At 53.2% G+C, this 15,154-nt stretch overlaps 1 protein-coding gene across 5 annotated transcripts in view; it reads right to left on the reverse strand.

The window, feature by feature from the left end:
* RNF24 (ring finger protein 24) overlaps window positions 1-13,555 on the reverse strand; it is a 28,996-nt gene extending 15,441 nt beyond the window's left edge. Inside the window, exons 1-2 of one of the 5 annotated variants that reach the window (XM_063401385.1) lie at window positions 13,445-13,555; window positions 5,157-5,239 (exon numbers count right to left, since the gene is read on the reverse strand). The gene's annotated coding sequence lies outside the window, so the exon portion shown is untranslated. Of the gene's footprint in view, window positions 1-5,156; window positions 5,240-7,484; window positions 7,641-11,442; window positions 11,579-13,444 lie in introns of those variants that run through there. The other 4 variants (XM_063401383.1, XM_063401380.1, XM_063401381.1 and 1 more) reach the window with 4 other exon arrangements.
* Between the last annotated feature and the right edge of the window lie 1,599 nt (window positions 13,556-15,154).

A 15,154-nucleotide genomic window follows, 5' to 3' on the forward strand; every position in this document is an offset into this window, starting at 1 on the left:
GCCTGAAATCACCAATCTCAGGGAAAAGTGAATGCTAAGCCGTGACCAAACTCCAAGCTGAAATATTTTATCGATGGGAAAGGTTTCAAGCGGGCGTGAACGGCGTCTCGAGTTTCAAAGGCGTTTCGCAACGTGTTTCAGACAGGTTTAACCAAAAGCGTTATTAACTCGGTTGAAAGTTAAACTGGGAGCAGCTGACAAGACCTTTCTGAAACAGCCCAAGCTGTATTGCAAAGCAGGGTATTCTTCCATGGACTGATTCTACAAGAGGAAGGTTATTTAATGGCTATGACTAACGGGATAATATTTAAAAGAAAAAGATTCTTCCAGGTGTTAAGAAGCAGCAGCCAGAGACGCCCTCGTTTAACTTGCAGGCAAAAAAATCCCCCTCGTGGACCCCAAAAGCAAAGAGAAGCCCTGACCTCAAGCAGCTGGAAGGAATTTCCTTCAGCTCTGTCTCTGGAGCTGGTCCAGCGCCAGAATCCGCAGCGTGGCGATGGGAAAATCACAGGCAGCTGCAGAGCCAGCCCCAAACCATTGCCCTGGAGATGCCACACAGCTGCACGGACTGGCATGGACTGGCATGGACTGGGGGGAAAAGCCAGTGCTGCTCCTTGGCTGTCCAAAGCCAGGGAACAACAGGATTGAACAGGGGGGAAAACAAAACCCCTTGGCACGATGCAGTTTCAAAGAGCTCCGATGCCACCATGGGGATGCCGCATCCAGCGCCAGCTCCGAGCATCCAACCTGGCCCAGATCCTTCACTCCACAAACCTGGCACAGAAAGGGGGAGCATGAGGGGTGGTGCAAGGCTTGGCAGAGTTATTGACTAGTGGGATTCATGTGCTGGGAAAAGGAACATCCCAACAGGGCCCTCACACCACAGAGTTGTACCAGGATCCAGCAAAGCTTGGCTGGGGCGATGTGGCACCGTCACAAACAACAACAGAAAGAACTTCAGGGTGACAAACAGTACAAAAATCCATTTGTTTCACCCATTTTGGCTGCGTGCAGGCTTGGGGGTGGTAGTGGTGGGTTTTTGTGGTGGGCCTGGACATTCAAGGAACCAAACTGACCTCCAAGCACGAAGCACTTCAGACCTTTGATCCCTCCTCCCTGAGAGCAGATCCAATGCTTTTTTTGAACTGGAATCAGGAAATTTCCTGGCTCTGTTCCCCAGCTGGCTGACACCAAACACAAAACCTTAACCCTCTCCACTGCCTCTGGGCAGGGGACACAGCATGACATGTGACAACACGACACAGCAATTGGAAAAAAATAGGAAAGTCTAGGGAAAGCAGCATCCGGCAGCACGGCTGCACTGCTGCAATTTCCAGCAAGTCCTTCTGATTCCAGACAGTTTAAGAAACAATTAATCCCAGAACTTTAAAACTGAAGAGAACCTTTAAGTGGGAAAATGTTTTTGCTACCACTGGCAGAGAAACGTGCAGAAATGGGTCAGCTGCAGCTCCCATCACCCACTGTGAAGTCAAGTTCTTTCTCCCAGCGCCGCTGGAAAAGCAAACCTGAGGTTTGCTCAGGGCTGATTTTGCAAGTTCCAGGAAAACAGGCAAAAATAAATAGAAAAAAAATAAAATCAATAGCGCTATTTAATACAGTCTGGAGGAGGAGGAAGGAGAGTTTGGAGGAGCGCCCTGCTTGAGCTCCCATCAGGAATGAGAGCTGGGAATCACTTCCCAGGAGGGTTTGAAGCAGAGCTGGCAGTGCCTCTCTTGGAAAGGCTCACACGAGCTTCCCAAGGACAGCTCAACTCACTGCTCGGAGATGAAATAACACTTGAGGAATTTTTCCCCTTTGGCCTTGGGGATTGGTAATTATTTTTTTCCCCCCCTTTTCCTGGCACACAGCTCCGACGTCATGACCTGGTGAGCTCACTCTTCCTCCCAAAAGTGTGGTGGGAAAGGATGTGCTGCTGCCTGCTCCTGCCCCCAGCCTTCTTTGTACTCCTGAGGTGAAAAGAGAAAGCAGGAGCCACCACTTCCCTTAATGGGCTGATGGTGGTGGGACACACAATAAATTTGGGTGTATTTCAGCCCAAAAAGAGCAATGAGAACACAGGCAAGTGGGAACAATCTCCCACCTTCATTTGTGGTTGCTTTTCCTCGTTTGCAGTGCTCCCCAATGAACAGGCTCCTTGGGGAATGCAAATTGGAAACTCCATGAGAAACATTCAGCCTACGCAGCTTAAGGGTCAGAGCAGAGAAATTGGTGTTAAACACTCCAGGGAATTTGAAAATTCCTGGGTGATGACACAGAGCTGTGAGAAGCAATGGGGACTCCCAAAATATCACATCTGGAAGGAAAAAAAAAATCCCACTTGGATCAAGTCATCTTCAGGCTGAACCAAAACCAATCACTTTCCATGGAGCCAATGAGCAACTTGCCCTCTCCACTCTAATACTGAGAAGCAGATGGATTAAACAACTTCCTGAAATCCCTTTTTTTCCTCCCATTTCCTAAGCCCTTTTAATGAGGGGGAAAAAGAATAATTATCAGTGCAACACACAGTGATCAATAATCCTACAAAACCCTGCTGGAGACGAGCACCCTGCACCAGTGATGGTATCACAGCTGCCAGCAGCCAAACTATAAAGGCAGTCAGAGGAGCCAAGCACAATTTGGGAACAGGGAAGCAGAATGATCTGGTTTACACTAAATAAGGTTGCTAGGTTATGGATTTTTGGGAAGGGGGGCATAATCTGAAAGGGGATCCAGATGGCTGTAAAGCCCTTTGGTGGAAAAGCAGCATGAGGCCAGAGAGGGAAGAATTCCTCTTTATGCTGCTGCTGTCTGCTCCCGGGTCCTGGGTTTGAGTTCTCAGGAATGCACTCCGTGGACCCTTTTAATTTATATTTGAGGTAAAAATTAAGAGGAAGAGGTAACTGGATGGAGAAGAGTGAAAAAGCTGATGACTGGATACCGGGAAAAAAAGTCCCTAAACAAATCCCACGGCACAGCCATTCCCCCAGTCCCACTTTGATCTGGCCAGGTTTGTATTTTACCATCCTGACAGCCTCAAAAAGGCTTCAGGGAAACACAGACAATCCCAAACCCCTGCCTGCTGGGAAGTCACACCAATGCCACATCACTGCTGTTTCCAGTTTTTCCTAATACTCCCAAAAAATGAGCTGCCTTTCCTGGCCTTGACCCAAGTACTGGGATTTAGGGGAGCATTTTTTTATCATTCCTTCTCCCTTGCTAACAGAGACTAGGATGGCTTTGCAACACTTTTTAGAGTCCAGCAAAAAAACCTCCTGGGAGTCATATGGAAACAGGACAAAAACTGCTTCACCTCTACGGGATTGGCACAAGAAAGGTGGCTGTAAGGATGGAAAACACCTCAGAATTTAGTTGGAAATGGAAAATGGAACTTCTCCACAGCCAGACTTGCACAGCCAAGTGAGGTGCTTGGAGAGAAACCTTCACCAAACAACAAATGCATCTCCTCTGTCACAGAGTCTCAGCACTGAAGGTGATGCCATGGGATATTATCCTTCTTCCCTATTCTCCAGGAATTGTGGCCTTAGTGGGAGGCAGAAAATGAAGAGACCTTAGTGAAGCACTGGCACAGGTTGTCCTGAGAGGTTTGGAATTCCTATCCCTGCAAATATTCAAGGCCAGGTTGGAGCAACCTGGCCCAGTGGAAGGTGCCCCTGCTCATGGCAGGGTAGTGGAATGAGATGGCCTTGAAGAGCCCCTCCAACCTAAACCATTCCATGATTCTGTGATTCTAAAATCTAGGTGTACCCATACCCCAGGGGTCTGTAACCAGGAGGAGATGGACAACCAAATGTAAATCTTCAACATCACCCACCCACATCCCTCCTTTACCCAGGGATGCTGCTTCCTACAGGGGTTCTTCATAAATTGAGCCCTAAATAAGCAAAACCCCAATTTACAGCTGTGCTGCTGCTGCACAATGTTTGTTTTTTTTTTTAAATCAAACCAAACACCTTTTGTGAGAGTTACTTCAAATCGACATTTTTCTCGCAGCTGACTGAACAAAACCTGCTAAATATTTTCTGAATGCTTCAAGGCTACAAAGTTAAAAACCACCAGTGGGAATTTCAGGCGTGTAACAGTTTACTGCTGGATCTCCTCGAACTCCCGGGTGCTGAATCGCCTACTAGAAGGGAAAATATATGAGTGGCACTAAGGAGGTGGCTTAGCAACGAGCAGGCTGGCAGCTTTGAGTGGCTTTTTAAAGGTCAAGAGAGAACACGATGTCTGGAGCCCTCACGTTCCATTTTTTTACTACAATTTAATGATACTTCTGGCCAGCCTGGTTATTGAATCACTGCCTCGCACCAGCCAGCCTCACATCTGTTAAACCCAGGCTTTAAATTAAGACTCTCCCTGCCTAAAATCCCCTTTCAACCCATTCCCACCTTCACCAAAGTGGGGGGTTGGGGGAAACTTTGTCGGGATGAAACACAAGGAGAAGTCCCACCACGGAGGGGATTTTTTGGGAAGTGCATCATTGAAATTCAGCGGGAGAAGCTGGTTTTCCTCGGCTCCACGGGGGCTGCCATGTTAAATCACATTTGGATTCACAGTACAAGGCTGCTAAAATACCACCGCGGCGCCTATTGGCACATTTCAATGAAAACGCCGTGGCCTCATTAGTAGAGTGGAAATTATGAGCTTGTCTTTGTATATATTTAAAAGCTCGCCTCTGAAACTCTACTGGGTCGGGGCCAGGAATTCCTGGCTCCGAGCTCCTACCACTCGGCAGCTCAGGATCACTTTGCTTGCACAGGTCAAGCGACCACGCAGCCATCGACCCGGGAGAAAAGGCATTTAAGAACTGCCCTGAGGGGAGAGGCAACCCTCCTCCCTGTCAGCTCCCTGTGAGCTGGTTAGGGAGCAAGCCCTAATGAAAGTGCAGGTTGTAATTAAGAGGATGCAGGAATGTGGGTGTGTGGAGTTTCACCCTGCTCCCAAGAGCTGGGGTGAGAGTATCCCTTCGGCCCAAAAGCGCCGTTCCCCTCTGGGGATGGACCACAAAAGGCCAAATTCTTTGAAATGAGGGGCAAACTTGTGAAATGACACGGGTTTTTTTGGATCTGGTCGTCTCAAGATGGGAATTTGAAAGTCTGTGTGAAGGAAAACTTTGGGCTCAGCTCCCTACTTACCTGCACGGGTGCCGCAACGCAGCCAAGCCACGCAAACCCAACGTATCTGCTTGAATAGCTACAGCGGTTTGGTGCCAGGGATGCTGGAAGAAAAGAGAAAAACACCCTAAAAATTGCACAAAAATCCAGAGGGAGCAAGAGGGAGGATGAAGACATGACTTTTAAATGCTTGGATTTGCAGAAGCTCCCAGAAATTGCTTCAGCTCTTGGTAACAGCAGAGAGATCCCCTTTTAAAATGCGGCGATGACGTTACGTGGCATAGAAGAATAGGGGGGGAGGCTTGGCTAATCCTCACAATTTTATAAGCATCTGAGACACTAATCCGTTGATCTCATTGAAAGGGATTAGAATTACTCCCTTGCCAGGAAATTTAAGAAGTTTTCTACCAGATGTAAACAAAAGCGCGGAGCAGCCTGCAGAGACGGCTACCACACAGCGAGTCCTCGCAGAGAAATCTGCATTGGGGCTGGTTTTGGGGTGGAAAAGGGGGATTTCCAACCCAGTGCTGCACAGGGCTGTCTGGAATGATGTGGGTATCCAAGGCAAGCCTGATCAGTCCATCCATAGTAAGCTCAATTCAGGATCCCATCCTGGGCAAGCAACCTGCCAGGGCTTCACAATTCATCTTTGGGCTCCAACTCTTATGGAAATGGATGCTTCAGTTAAAAAAACCCATCCCAACCACCCAACTTGTTCTGCATTGGCCTAGGAAAACATCATTTTAATTAAAAGAAAGAAGAGAAAAATCTCTGAACAACAAAACCCAAGTTGTGCCCAGTTTGGCAGCAGCCTTCATCCACACGGCCTTGCAGCAAGGACCTGGGTTAATAAGGAAAATGTAACACGGCACCCTCATGGAAACAGACTGGGATCTGCTGCTACCCTCACAGTGAGTGATTCATTATATTGAAGAATAAATTATTTGATTTAGAAGATGAAGCAGCAATGTACAATCTGGGTTTTGATATCAAGCAGTTTGCTACTAAGTGGAGTGTTGCAGCACAGAACATCGGTAGCTGAGATAAATCCAGCCTAAAGGCAGCAGAAAGGATTCAGGGGATCCTTCGAAGAGGAAAAGCAACTTCTGCTAGAAAACATAAGTTTTCTAAGAAAGAAATGAAACTTTTGCCAGTGCTTACTACCTTCCTCTTTTAAATTCCATCCAAAAAACAAATCCAGAAAGGCTCACGTTCCAACCTCAGTGTAAAGCCCTCAATTTCACCCGCTTGTCTTAAAAACTCTCCTTTTGGAGGGGCCTGATCAGACAGCAGCAGAATCCCTCTTCTCCAGCCCATTTTCCTGCAGGACCATATCATTTTTAGTCTTTAGGCACAAATACTTGCTTGGCTTTGGGAAAACACCCACTGTCCCCATGCAGTCCAATCTCCTAACTCCCTGCAACACTCCCACTCGCAGCTTTAGTGTCCAAGGCTGGAGGAAACCACCTGATGTCAGGCTTCTCCCCAGCTCCATCCCTCTCACCTGGCTGCAACACATCACCTTTCCCATCACCTCCTTGACCTGTTCCTCCTGCTGCATCACTGGCAGCTGCATGGGGAAGACGCTTCAGGAGGAGGAGGATACAAGGAGGAAGCCCCAAGAACCGTCAGAAGCAGCACAGGACAACTCAGCATCCCTCACATAAAGACAGAACTGATAAAATGATCCATTTTTCCTGCTTTTACTCTCAAAGTGCTGCCCCCAAACAACGCTCAGCACAACGGTGAAGGTGTTTTGGTGTGAATGCCAAGCAAGTCTGGGGTGCAGGGCTCACCTGACAGACACCCAACCCACAGGAGCACCACCAGACAGGCTCCATCCAGCTCATCCCAATTTATTCAGCCCTCAAACCACCCAACACCACACAACCCCATCCCACTTCAGATGGCCACCACCCCACAGTCTCCAAAACTTATCTTTTATCTCATACCCCAAGACAGCAAAACATCGGGTCCTCATCCAACCCTTCTCAACTAAAAGCGAAAGAAAAACCTCAACCCCGAAGCTGCGTTTGAGCAGAGCCAGGAAATCGCCTCAGGGGAAGCCCAGCCCGGCAACGGGTTTTTACATGGAACAATAGGAAAATGGGGGTCATTAAAGCACTGAGGAAATATTTTTCAGCTTGGGACAAAGCTCTGCGTGGACAGAGCAGGCAAATATCACTCGAACCTTCCAATACCCCGAGGATTTAATTCTGAGAGCCCGGTCAGCGAGGAGGCACGATCCACTCGATTCACTCAGTTGGATTTGTTGAAGTTGTTGGGTGGGAGACTCTGAATCCTCCCACCCAGTCTGGATGGGTAATTTGGCTTCACCCACTTTCTTACCTGCCGTGCTGCTCCTGGATTTCAGTGTCCGATGGGAGAGCTGAAATGCCCTGGTTCCACGCCTGGGAAGCTGCACAACTACGGAGCTCTCATATTTTCCCTGAAATATTCCCGTGAGCCAAGAAGCTGGGAAACCCACTCCTACTTCACAGACTGGGAGAACTAGAGTGGGAGGGCTGGAATCAGGAGGGCAGCTGCCTCCTGCTCAGCACTTTCAGTTTCTCTCTCCAAGCGTTCTCCTGGCGCGACTTCCTCTAAAGCGCTTTGCAGTGAAAAGCTGCATTAGCGGCGGGATTAATCCTCTGAAGGGATAATAAAATCACAGAATCATGGAATCGTTTAGGTTGGAAAAGCCCTCTGAGGCCATCGAGTCCAACTGCTAACCCAGCACTGCCAAGGCCTTCACTAACTCATGTCCCCAAGTGCCACTTCTACACAGCTTTTAAACACCTCCAGCCCCTTTTGACGAAAAAGTGGTGTCAGAGTGGAGTCAGAGGCCTTGCCAAAGTCCAGACAGACGCACCCACAGCCTCTCCCTCATCCACCTAAGCAGATCACCTTGTTGTAGAAGGAAATCAGGTTGGTCAGGCAGGACCTGCCGGTCACAAACTCACCCTGGCTGCCCTAGATCTTCTGATTGCCCCGTTGGCAATGCATCAGGGCGCTCTGCTCCTGTGACCTGACTGACAGCCCTGTAGTTGCCCAAATCCTCCTTCCTGCCCTTGTAGCTGTGTGTCACATCTGCTCACTTCCAGTCAGCTGAGACCTCCCAGTTAGCCAGGGCTGCTGGTAAATCATGGAAAGTTATCTCCTCCATTGCAGCAATCCATTTGTTTGAGTCATCCCACATGACTCTGTGTTGGCAACAATGTCACAGCTTTCCTGATGCACAGTGGTTTCCAGATCCTTCTCCTGTTGGTGACCAAGCTGTGGGCATTGGTGCAGGTGCACTTCAGTTGGTTTATCAATCCCACCACCTTTTTGGAGAAGTCCCAGTTCCTCTGTGACCTTTCTCAGGGGCTTTCATGGTTTCCAACACATCGATAACCCTTGTGGCTGTGCTGCCACATGGATCTCCATCCCCTGCCTCCATGGAGACAGCACACTGAAGGACCTGGCCAGCACACTGTCCCTCAAACACTGGGGTGGGCCTCCAGGATTATCCCTATAAAGATCCTTTTCCCTTTCGGAGCCAGGAGAACTCCAGTTGCCAGCAGTCTTGGTGTCCTGCAAACCCACCGACAAACAAACAACAACAACAAAAAAAAAGCCAAAATAAGCCTGGAGAAGTCATTCCTGCTTGCTTCTCACAGTCCTGAAGATGAAGCAGAAAAAGTAGGATGTCCCTGTCCAGGCTTCCTGCCACCCTGCCTTCTCTGCTCCCTCTGTTTCTTGGTGTCTCTGCTCTTTCCACAGCCTGATCCAGCCACAGCATTGGAGCAACATGAGACTTGACAGTCTTTGGCTATGCTGAGCCAGCTACTTCCAGCTAATTTGGTCCATGAGCTCCCACTGCCCATCCACACACTGGCATTAGGGCCAGGCTCGTCTCCTCTCGTCATTCCTTCAGCACCACAACCATTTGTGAGCAGCACACAGGAGCCCTCCACATGTGGTAGGAACCCTTTAGGATTGTTTTTTGTTCTTTGATGGAATTTAAACAAGCCAGACAAGTAGAAAACTGACACACTGCCCGTGTTACTGTTCCAGAGGGAACAGCATCCAAAAATGGTGCAGTTCCACCTCCAGCAAGGACCGCTGCATCCCGGGATGGAGGATACAGCCCTGCTCTAGCCCCGTCAATGTCAAGGCTTTCCCACCCCTCAGGTCAGGAGGAAAATCACCCCTGCCCACAGCTGTAGCAAAGCACGCGGGTTTGGATGGGCTCCTGAAGCACGTTTTCCATGGGATCGCTGGAATCTCTCAGCCCAGAGAGCAGCACCCGCCGGGCTCAGGCGATGACGGGGCGCACTCGCAGTTAAGCCCCTATCGCATCATCACTGGTGCCGCTTTAGAGCCCTGTCAGCGGTTCGGGGCGGGCACACCGGGACGGCCACTCCCGACCTGACTGATCGGTTCCAGGGCAACTCTGGCAGGGGAGGGGATGGCTGCGACAGCCGATCTTATCTTGTGTCAACAACGCTCAGCTCTGAGGGGAACGGCTGCAGGAACAAAAACAAACCAACCCAGCTCGGCCACACCAACCACTGCTGAGACTGGGGGGCTTCAACCCCCCAAAATACCCTCCAGGCTTCCACACCGATGGTCCAAATTGGCTGAGGACCACCAGAAGGATCTGCACCTCCTGCCGTGGCCTGAAGGATGGGCTTGTTTGGGTTTACTGTGCAGCAGGAGCCTGGCAATCTAGGGGAGGACCATGTCTCAGCCACGTTATCCCAAGGCAGAATTCCAGGTGCAGGTGGTGGGAACAGGAGATGAGCACCAGCTGTGCCTCTCTCCACCTTTTCCACATACAAGTGGAAGGGACAGCAGGTCACTGGGAGGGGTGACCCAAGGGGGAACCTGGAGAGATGGTTCAAAAGCACAAAAGCCCTCCTAGGAAATTTGGGTGTTCTCCTATAATCCCACACATCGTTTAGTCCAGGAAAGCAGCTGGAAGTTGGCTCTTCTTGGGTAGAACCTCCAGGCTTGGTTCAGCTCCATAGTCCTGAGCAGCTCTGCTGCTTCCTCGCCACGGAATCATCCTCCTCCTCCACCCCATCACCTGCCTCTCCCTCAGGACAGGGCCAGGACCACTCTCCAGCCAAGAACAGTGGCAGCAACCAGCAGCCATCATCTTATTTCCCATGTGGCACACAGTATTGCTCATCTGAAGGTCCAACAGATCCCACAACATTGAGAGCACGCTGACCCCAAGGTGTCCTTCACGGCTGGTCCATCAAAGTTATCTCCAATCCCACCTGCAGGCGACTGGATCTGAGGCTGGGATGCACAAGCAGCAAGTTCCAGCAGAGCTGACCCACCTCCACATCTTGTTCTCCCCAAATCTGAGACAGCCTTTCACCAAACTGCAATGCCAGCAACCCAAGCAGCAGACCAGGAGTGTCCAACCCAGATTTGGTGAACAGGGACAAAATTAGCAAACCTGAGCTGAGCAGTGGAGGAACAGAGGTGGTGGGAGGTCATGGAGGGGATTTCCTTCAGCAGCAAGGCTGGGAGATGTGGGAAATCACCACCACACACCCCTCCACCCACTCAGGATCAGGACCATCATCTGCCAGTATCAGCCCCGTGACTTGGTAACAGGATCACATTGCTCCTGCCTGCCTCTGGCACACACGGCTGGAAGCATTTGTTTTCCCTTTTTTAATACATTTTAAATACCTCAATTAGTGCATTTTGGGTTCCTTCCACATTGCCCCCAAGCAGTTCTTCTGTCAGGGGCTCTATCCTTCCACTGCCAATTATTAGTGGGGCACGGGGTTGTTATTTTTCCAGGCCAGGGGCCAAATTTGTATTTAATTTTTGCTCCAGATGGCACAGCACTCCAGATGCATCAGCTGGAGCATCGAACCTGTATGAATAAAGTAATAGAGCAAACAACATGATTTACTCAGGGGCTGTTTGACACGCTTAACGTGCTTTGTGTACATCTGTCGTGCAAAAAGAAATAGCATTCAAATGAATTCAGGTGATGGTTTCGCTATTAAACCCAACACCTGAGGGAAATGAAACAGCAGTAGGAATCTAAAATATAATGATGATAATAATATTAGAATTTGTATTTTGCTTTCTGTAAAGGCAAGGATATATTATTTAAAAAAGGGCTGATTTCAGCCATCACTGCTGAGCACGGGCTTGGGTTTTGTTCACCTTCCTCTGTTCCCAAAGCTGCTGCTGGCAGCGGGTCTTGCAAACCAGGGTCAGAGTTCTCCCAGGAGAAGGGCTGGTGATCCCGGATTTCAGTGTGGTGCTGAGAGCTTATGGCTCTGCTCACCCGAGGAGACGCGAGGAGGACACCAGAGGACAACCACGAGATGTTCCAGTTATGCTTCTGGCAAATTCACCCCGTTCCCAGGAAGCTGCCGCATCCCTCCGGCACAGCCTGCAGCCGGGATGTGCTCCCTGCAAACTAAAGCACCCAAAATAACTCAGAATGGGATAAAAAAAAACCAAAACACGACATTGAGTAGTCGGTTTATGTGCCTGGGCACACGAAACGCCGCCGTGTAAAAACCAGCTGAGCCCGCAAACGCCTGGAAACAAAGGGATTGGGAGGGGGGGTGTCTTTTTGTGCTTGGCTTTGCTCCGTTCAGAGCATCCTTGGGCTGTGAGAGCCCGTCCTGGCGGCACCCGAAACAAAGGAAAGCCGGGAGCTGTAGGCAGGAACCAGCTGGGGAAAACCGGGACGAGGAGGAGGAGGAGGAGGCACCCGCATCACCCTCCCCGGCAGCTGCGGAGCCGGGCTCGCGTGTTGCTGAACACGTTATCCATGGCAGGAAACTCGAGATCAAAGGCGAGGAGCGTGCCAGAGCAAGATGTCATCCAAGCCTCCTGCCAAAGGTGCGCACGGGAGGGGGGAAGCAAGCCCCAGACACACACGCTGGCACATCCCACGGAGCCGGCGCCGCTCGTGGGGTGACCCGGACCCACGCGTGTCCTCCTCCGAGCACCCCGGCGAAGAACAAAGGCAGGCTGAACTGAGCGAACACAAAAACCAAAACCCCAAACCGCAGGAGGTGCATTTTTATCCCTCGGTTTCCAGTCCCTAGGGTCCCACGCGCGTCCCCTTGCCAAAGCGGCGGATGCAGGGAGGGTACGGACGTGCCGGCACGGCAGGAACAGCAGCCCAGTGTAACTCAAAAAAGGCAGCTTTTCCCATTTCTGGCTGGTTTTCGGTCTTTTTTTTTGGTTTTCATTTAAAGCAGAAGAAACCTGCAGCGTCCTGTCCCGGCCCCCAGGAAAGCAAGGGGACGTGTCTGATTCCGAGCTACCGGGAACAGAGGTGACCTGGGGACCCTGAGCCAAGCGTGGGGTGGGACCCCCGGATCTCCCCCTCATCAGGGGGTCCAGGCAGGGTGGGGACATGGCCCCTGTCCCTTTGTGCCGCCCCAGCCCCCTCCTCCATCCCTTCGGGGTGATGCAGTCCCAGTCCATGGCTCCAGCCTCTGCTGTGCCCTGCTCCGGGCTGTCCCCTCTGCCCCACAAGCGGGACCTTATGGCAGCCCCACAGTGCTGCCAGACACGCCAAAAGCACAGCCCAGACCCCCTGAGAGTGTCCCCTGAGGGGACATGGGGACTGCTCCATTGCCCCGTGGAGGTCCCTGCCCCGGAGGGGACCGTGGAGCAGAGACAGAGGGACCCTGTCCCCCACGGGAGCTGCTGAGGAGGGGATGCCCCTGCCCCACAGCGAGGATGGAGTGGGACCCCTTTCCCATAGAACAGGGCACAGGGAGAGGGTCCTGCCCTGAGGGCTGGAGAACAGACCCTGTCCCACAGAACAAGGCACAGACAGAGGGTACAGCCCGAAGAGGGGATGGAGGAGAGACCCTTCCCTACAGAACAAGGCACAGACAGAGGGTACAGCCCGAAGAGGGGATGGAGGAGAGACCCTTCCCTACAGAACAAGGCACAGCGAGAGGTCCCACAGCACAGAAGGGCTGCAAGAGGGTCCCTTCCACACAGAACAAGGCACAGGGAAAAGTCCCACCCCACAGGGGGACTGGAAGAGGGTCCCTTCCATACCGAACAAGGCACAGAAGGAGGGTCCTGCCCAAAGCGGAGCTGCAAGAGCGACCCTGCCCCACAGAGGGGTGCACAGGGAGGGATCTCAGGCAACCAGGGGGGATGGAGAGGGGTCCCTTCCCCACAGAATAAGGCACAGGGAGGGGTCCCACCCCACATGGGGGTCTCCAGGAGGGGTCCCCGCTCCCCATATGGGCGCTCGGGGGGATCCCGGTCCTCCGGCCCCTCAGGGGGCTCCCGCCCCCCGCACTCACCCGCCGCCGCGCTGTCCCGCCGGGGCTCGCGCCGCCCGCACCGCCCGGCCCGGGCAGGACCCGGATGGAGCCGCCCCGCCCCGCCCGGAGCCGGGCACGGCTTCCCCGCGAGCGGCGCGCATGCGCACAGCGCTGACAGCGCCGATGGGGTGGGGCGAGGGGACAGGAGGGGACAGCGCCGGGGGGACAGCGTGGGACACGGGGACACGAGGGGACAGCGCCGGGGGGACAGCGTGGGACACGGGGACACGAGGGGACAGCGCCGGGGGGACAGCGTGGGACACGGGGACACGAGGGGACAGCGCCGGGGGGACAGCGTGGGACACGGGGACACGAGGGGACACGGGGACAGGAGGGGACAGCGCCGGGGGGACAGCGTGGGACACGGGGACACGAGGGGACAGCGCCGGGGGGACAGGGTGGGACACGGGGACAGGGTGGGACACGGGGACAGGAGGGGACACGGGGACAGGAGGGGACAGCGCCGGGGGGACAGGATGGGACACGGGGACAGGAGGGGACACGGGGACAGGAGGGGACAGCGCCGGGGGGACAGGGTGGGACACGGGGACACGAGGGGACACGGGGACACGAGGGGACACGGGGACACGAGGGGACAGCGCCGGGGGGACAGGGTGGGACACGGGGACACGAGGGGACACGGGGAAATGGCAAGGAAAGCAGGCGACAAGGAATGACACGGGATGGGACAGGGGAAGGTGACGGGCGTGACACAGGTAGTGAGCTGACTAGGGGTGGCAGGGGGTGTCACGGGGATGGGACAGACAAAGGTGACGGAGGGTCGGCAGGGGATAGGGAGTGACTGTGGGGGCATAAGGAGACACTGGGGACATGCATTGACACTGGGCAGAGGGTGGCACTGGAGACGGGGATGGTGTAGTAAGGACCTCAAGTGACAGGTGACAGAGGGTGATGCTGGGGACAGGGTGGCACTGGGGAAAGGGGATGATGTGGTGGGGATATGGCGTGGCTGTGGGAACAAGGGCTGTGGAGACAGGAGGTGACTTTGGGGACATGAAGTGGCAGTGGGGACAGGACGGGGTGGCAGCGAGTGCAGATGGGGACAGGGCATGGCAGGGGTGAAAGTGGATGACAGGGGGTGGTGGCAGGAGGGGACAGAAGGTGGCACCGGGGGTGGTGTGAGGGCACTGTCCCGCTCTGCTCATCACACCCTCCACTTGTCCCCATCCCTGCCCCTTTCCCATGGACACGACATCACTTGTGGAGGAAATGACATCACCCTGGAGCTGGGATGTCACCCAGAGCCAGCGTCACGCGCTGGCCCGAGGATGTTCTGGACGTGCAAGGGAAGCTGAGCCTCTTTTCCCCCTTCCTTCCCTCTCCAGGCTGCGCTGGGCCAGTTGCAGCAGTCCCGGGCACTGCGACAGGATGGACACTGGGATGAGCATCCCAGGGTGCTGTGACAGCAGGATGGACACTGGGATGAGCATCCCAGGGTGCTGTGACAGCAGGATGGACACTGGGATGAGCATCCCAGGGTGCTGTGACAGCATGATGGACACTGGGATGAGCATCCCAGGTGCTGTGACAGCAGGATGGACACTGGGATGAGCATCCCAGGTGCTGTGACAGGATGGACACTGGGATGAGCATCCCAGGGTGCTGTGACAGCAGGATGGACACTGGGATGAGCATCCCAGGGTGCTGTGACAGCATGATGGACACTGG

This window comes from Prinia subflava, chromosome 7 (assembly GCF_021018805.1).
Source record: "Prinia subflava isolate CZ2003 ecotype Zambia chromosome 7, Cam_Psub_1.2, whole genome shotgun sequence".
NCBI lineage: Eukaryota > Metazoa > Chordata > Aves > Passeriformes > Cisticolidae > Prinia > Prinia subflava.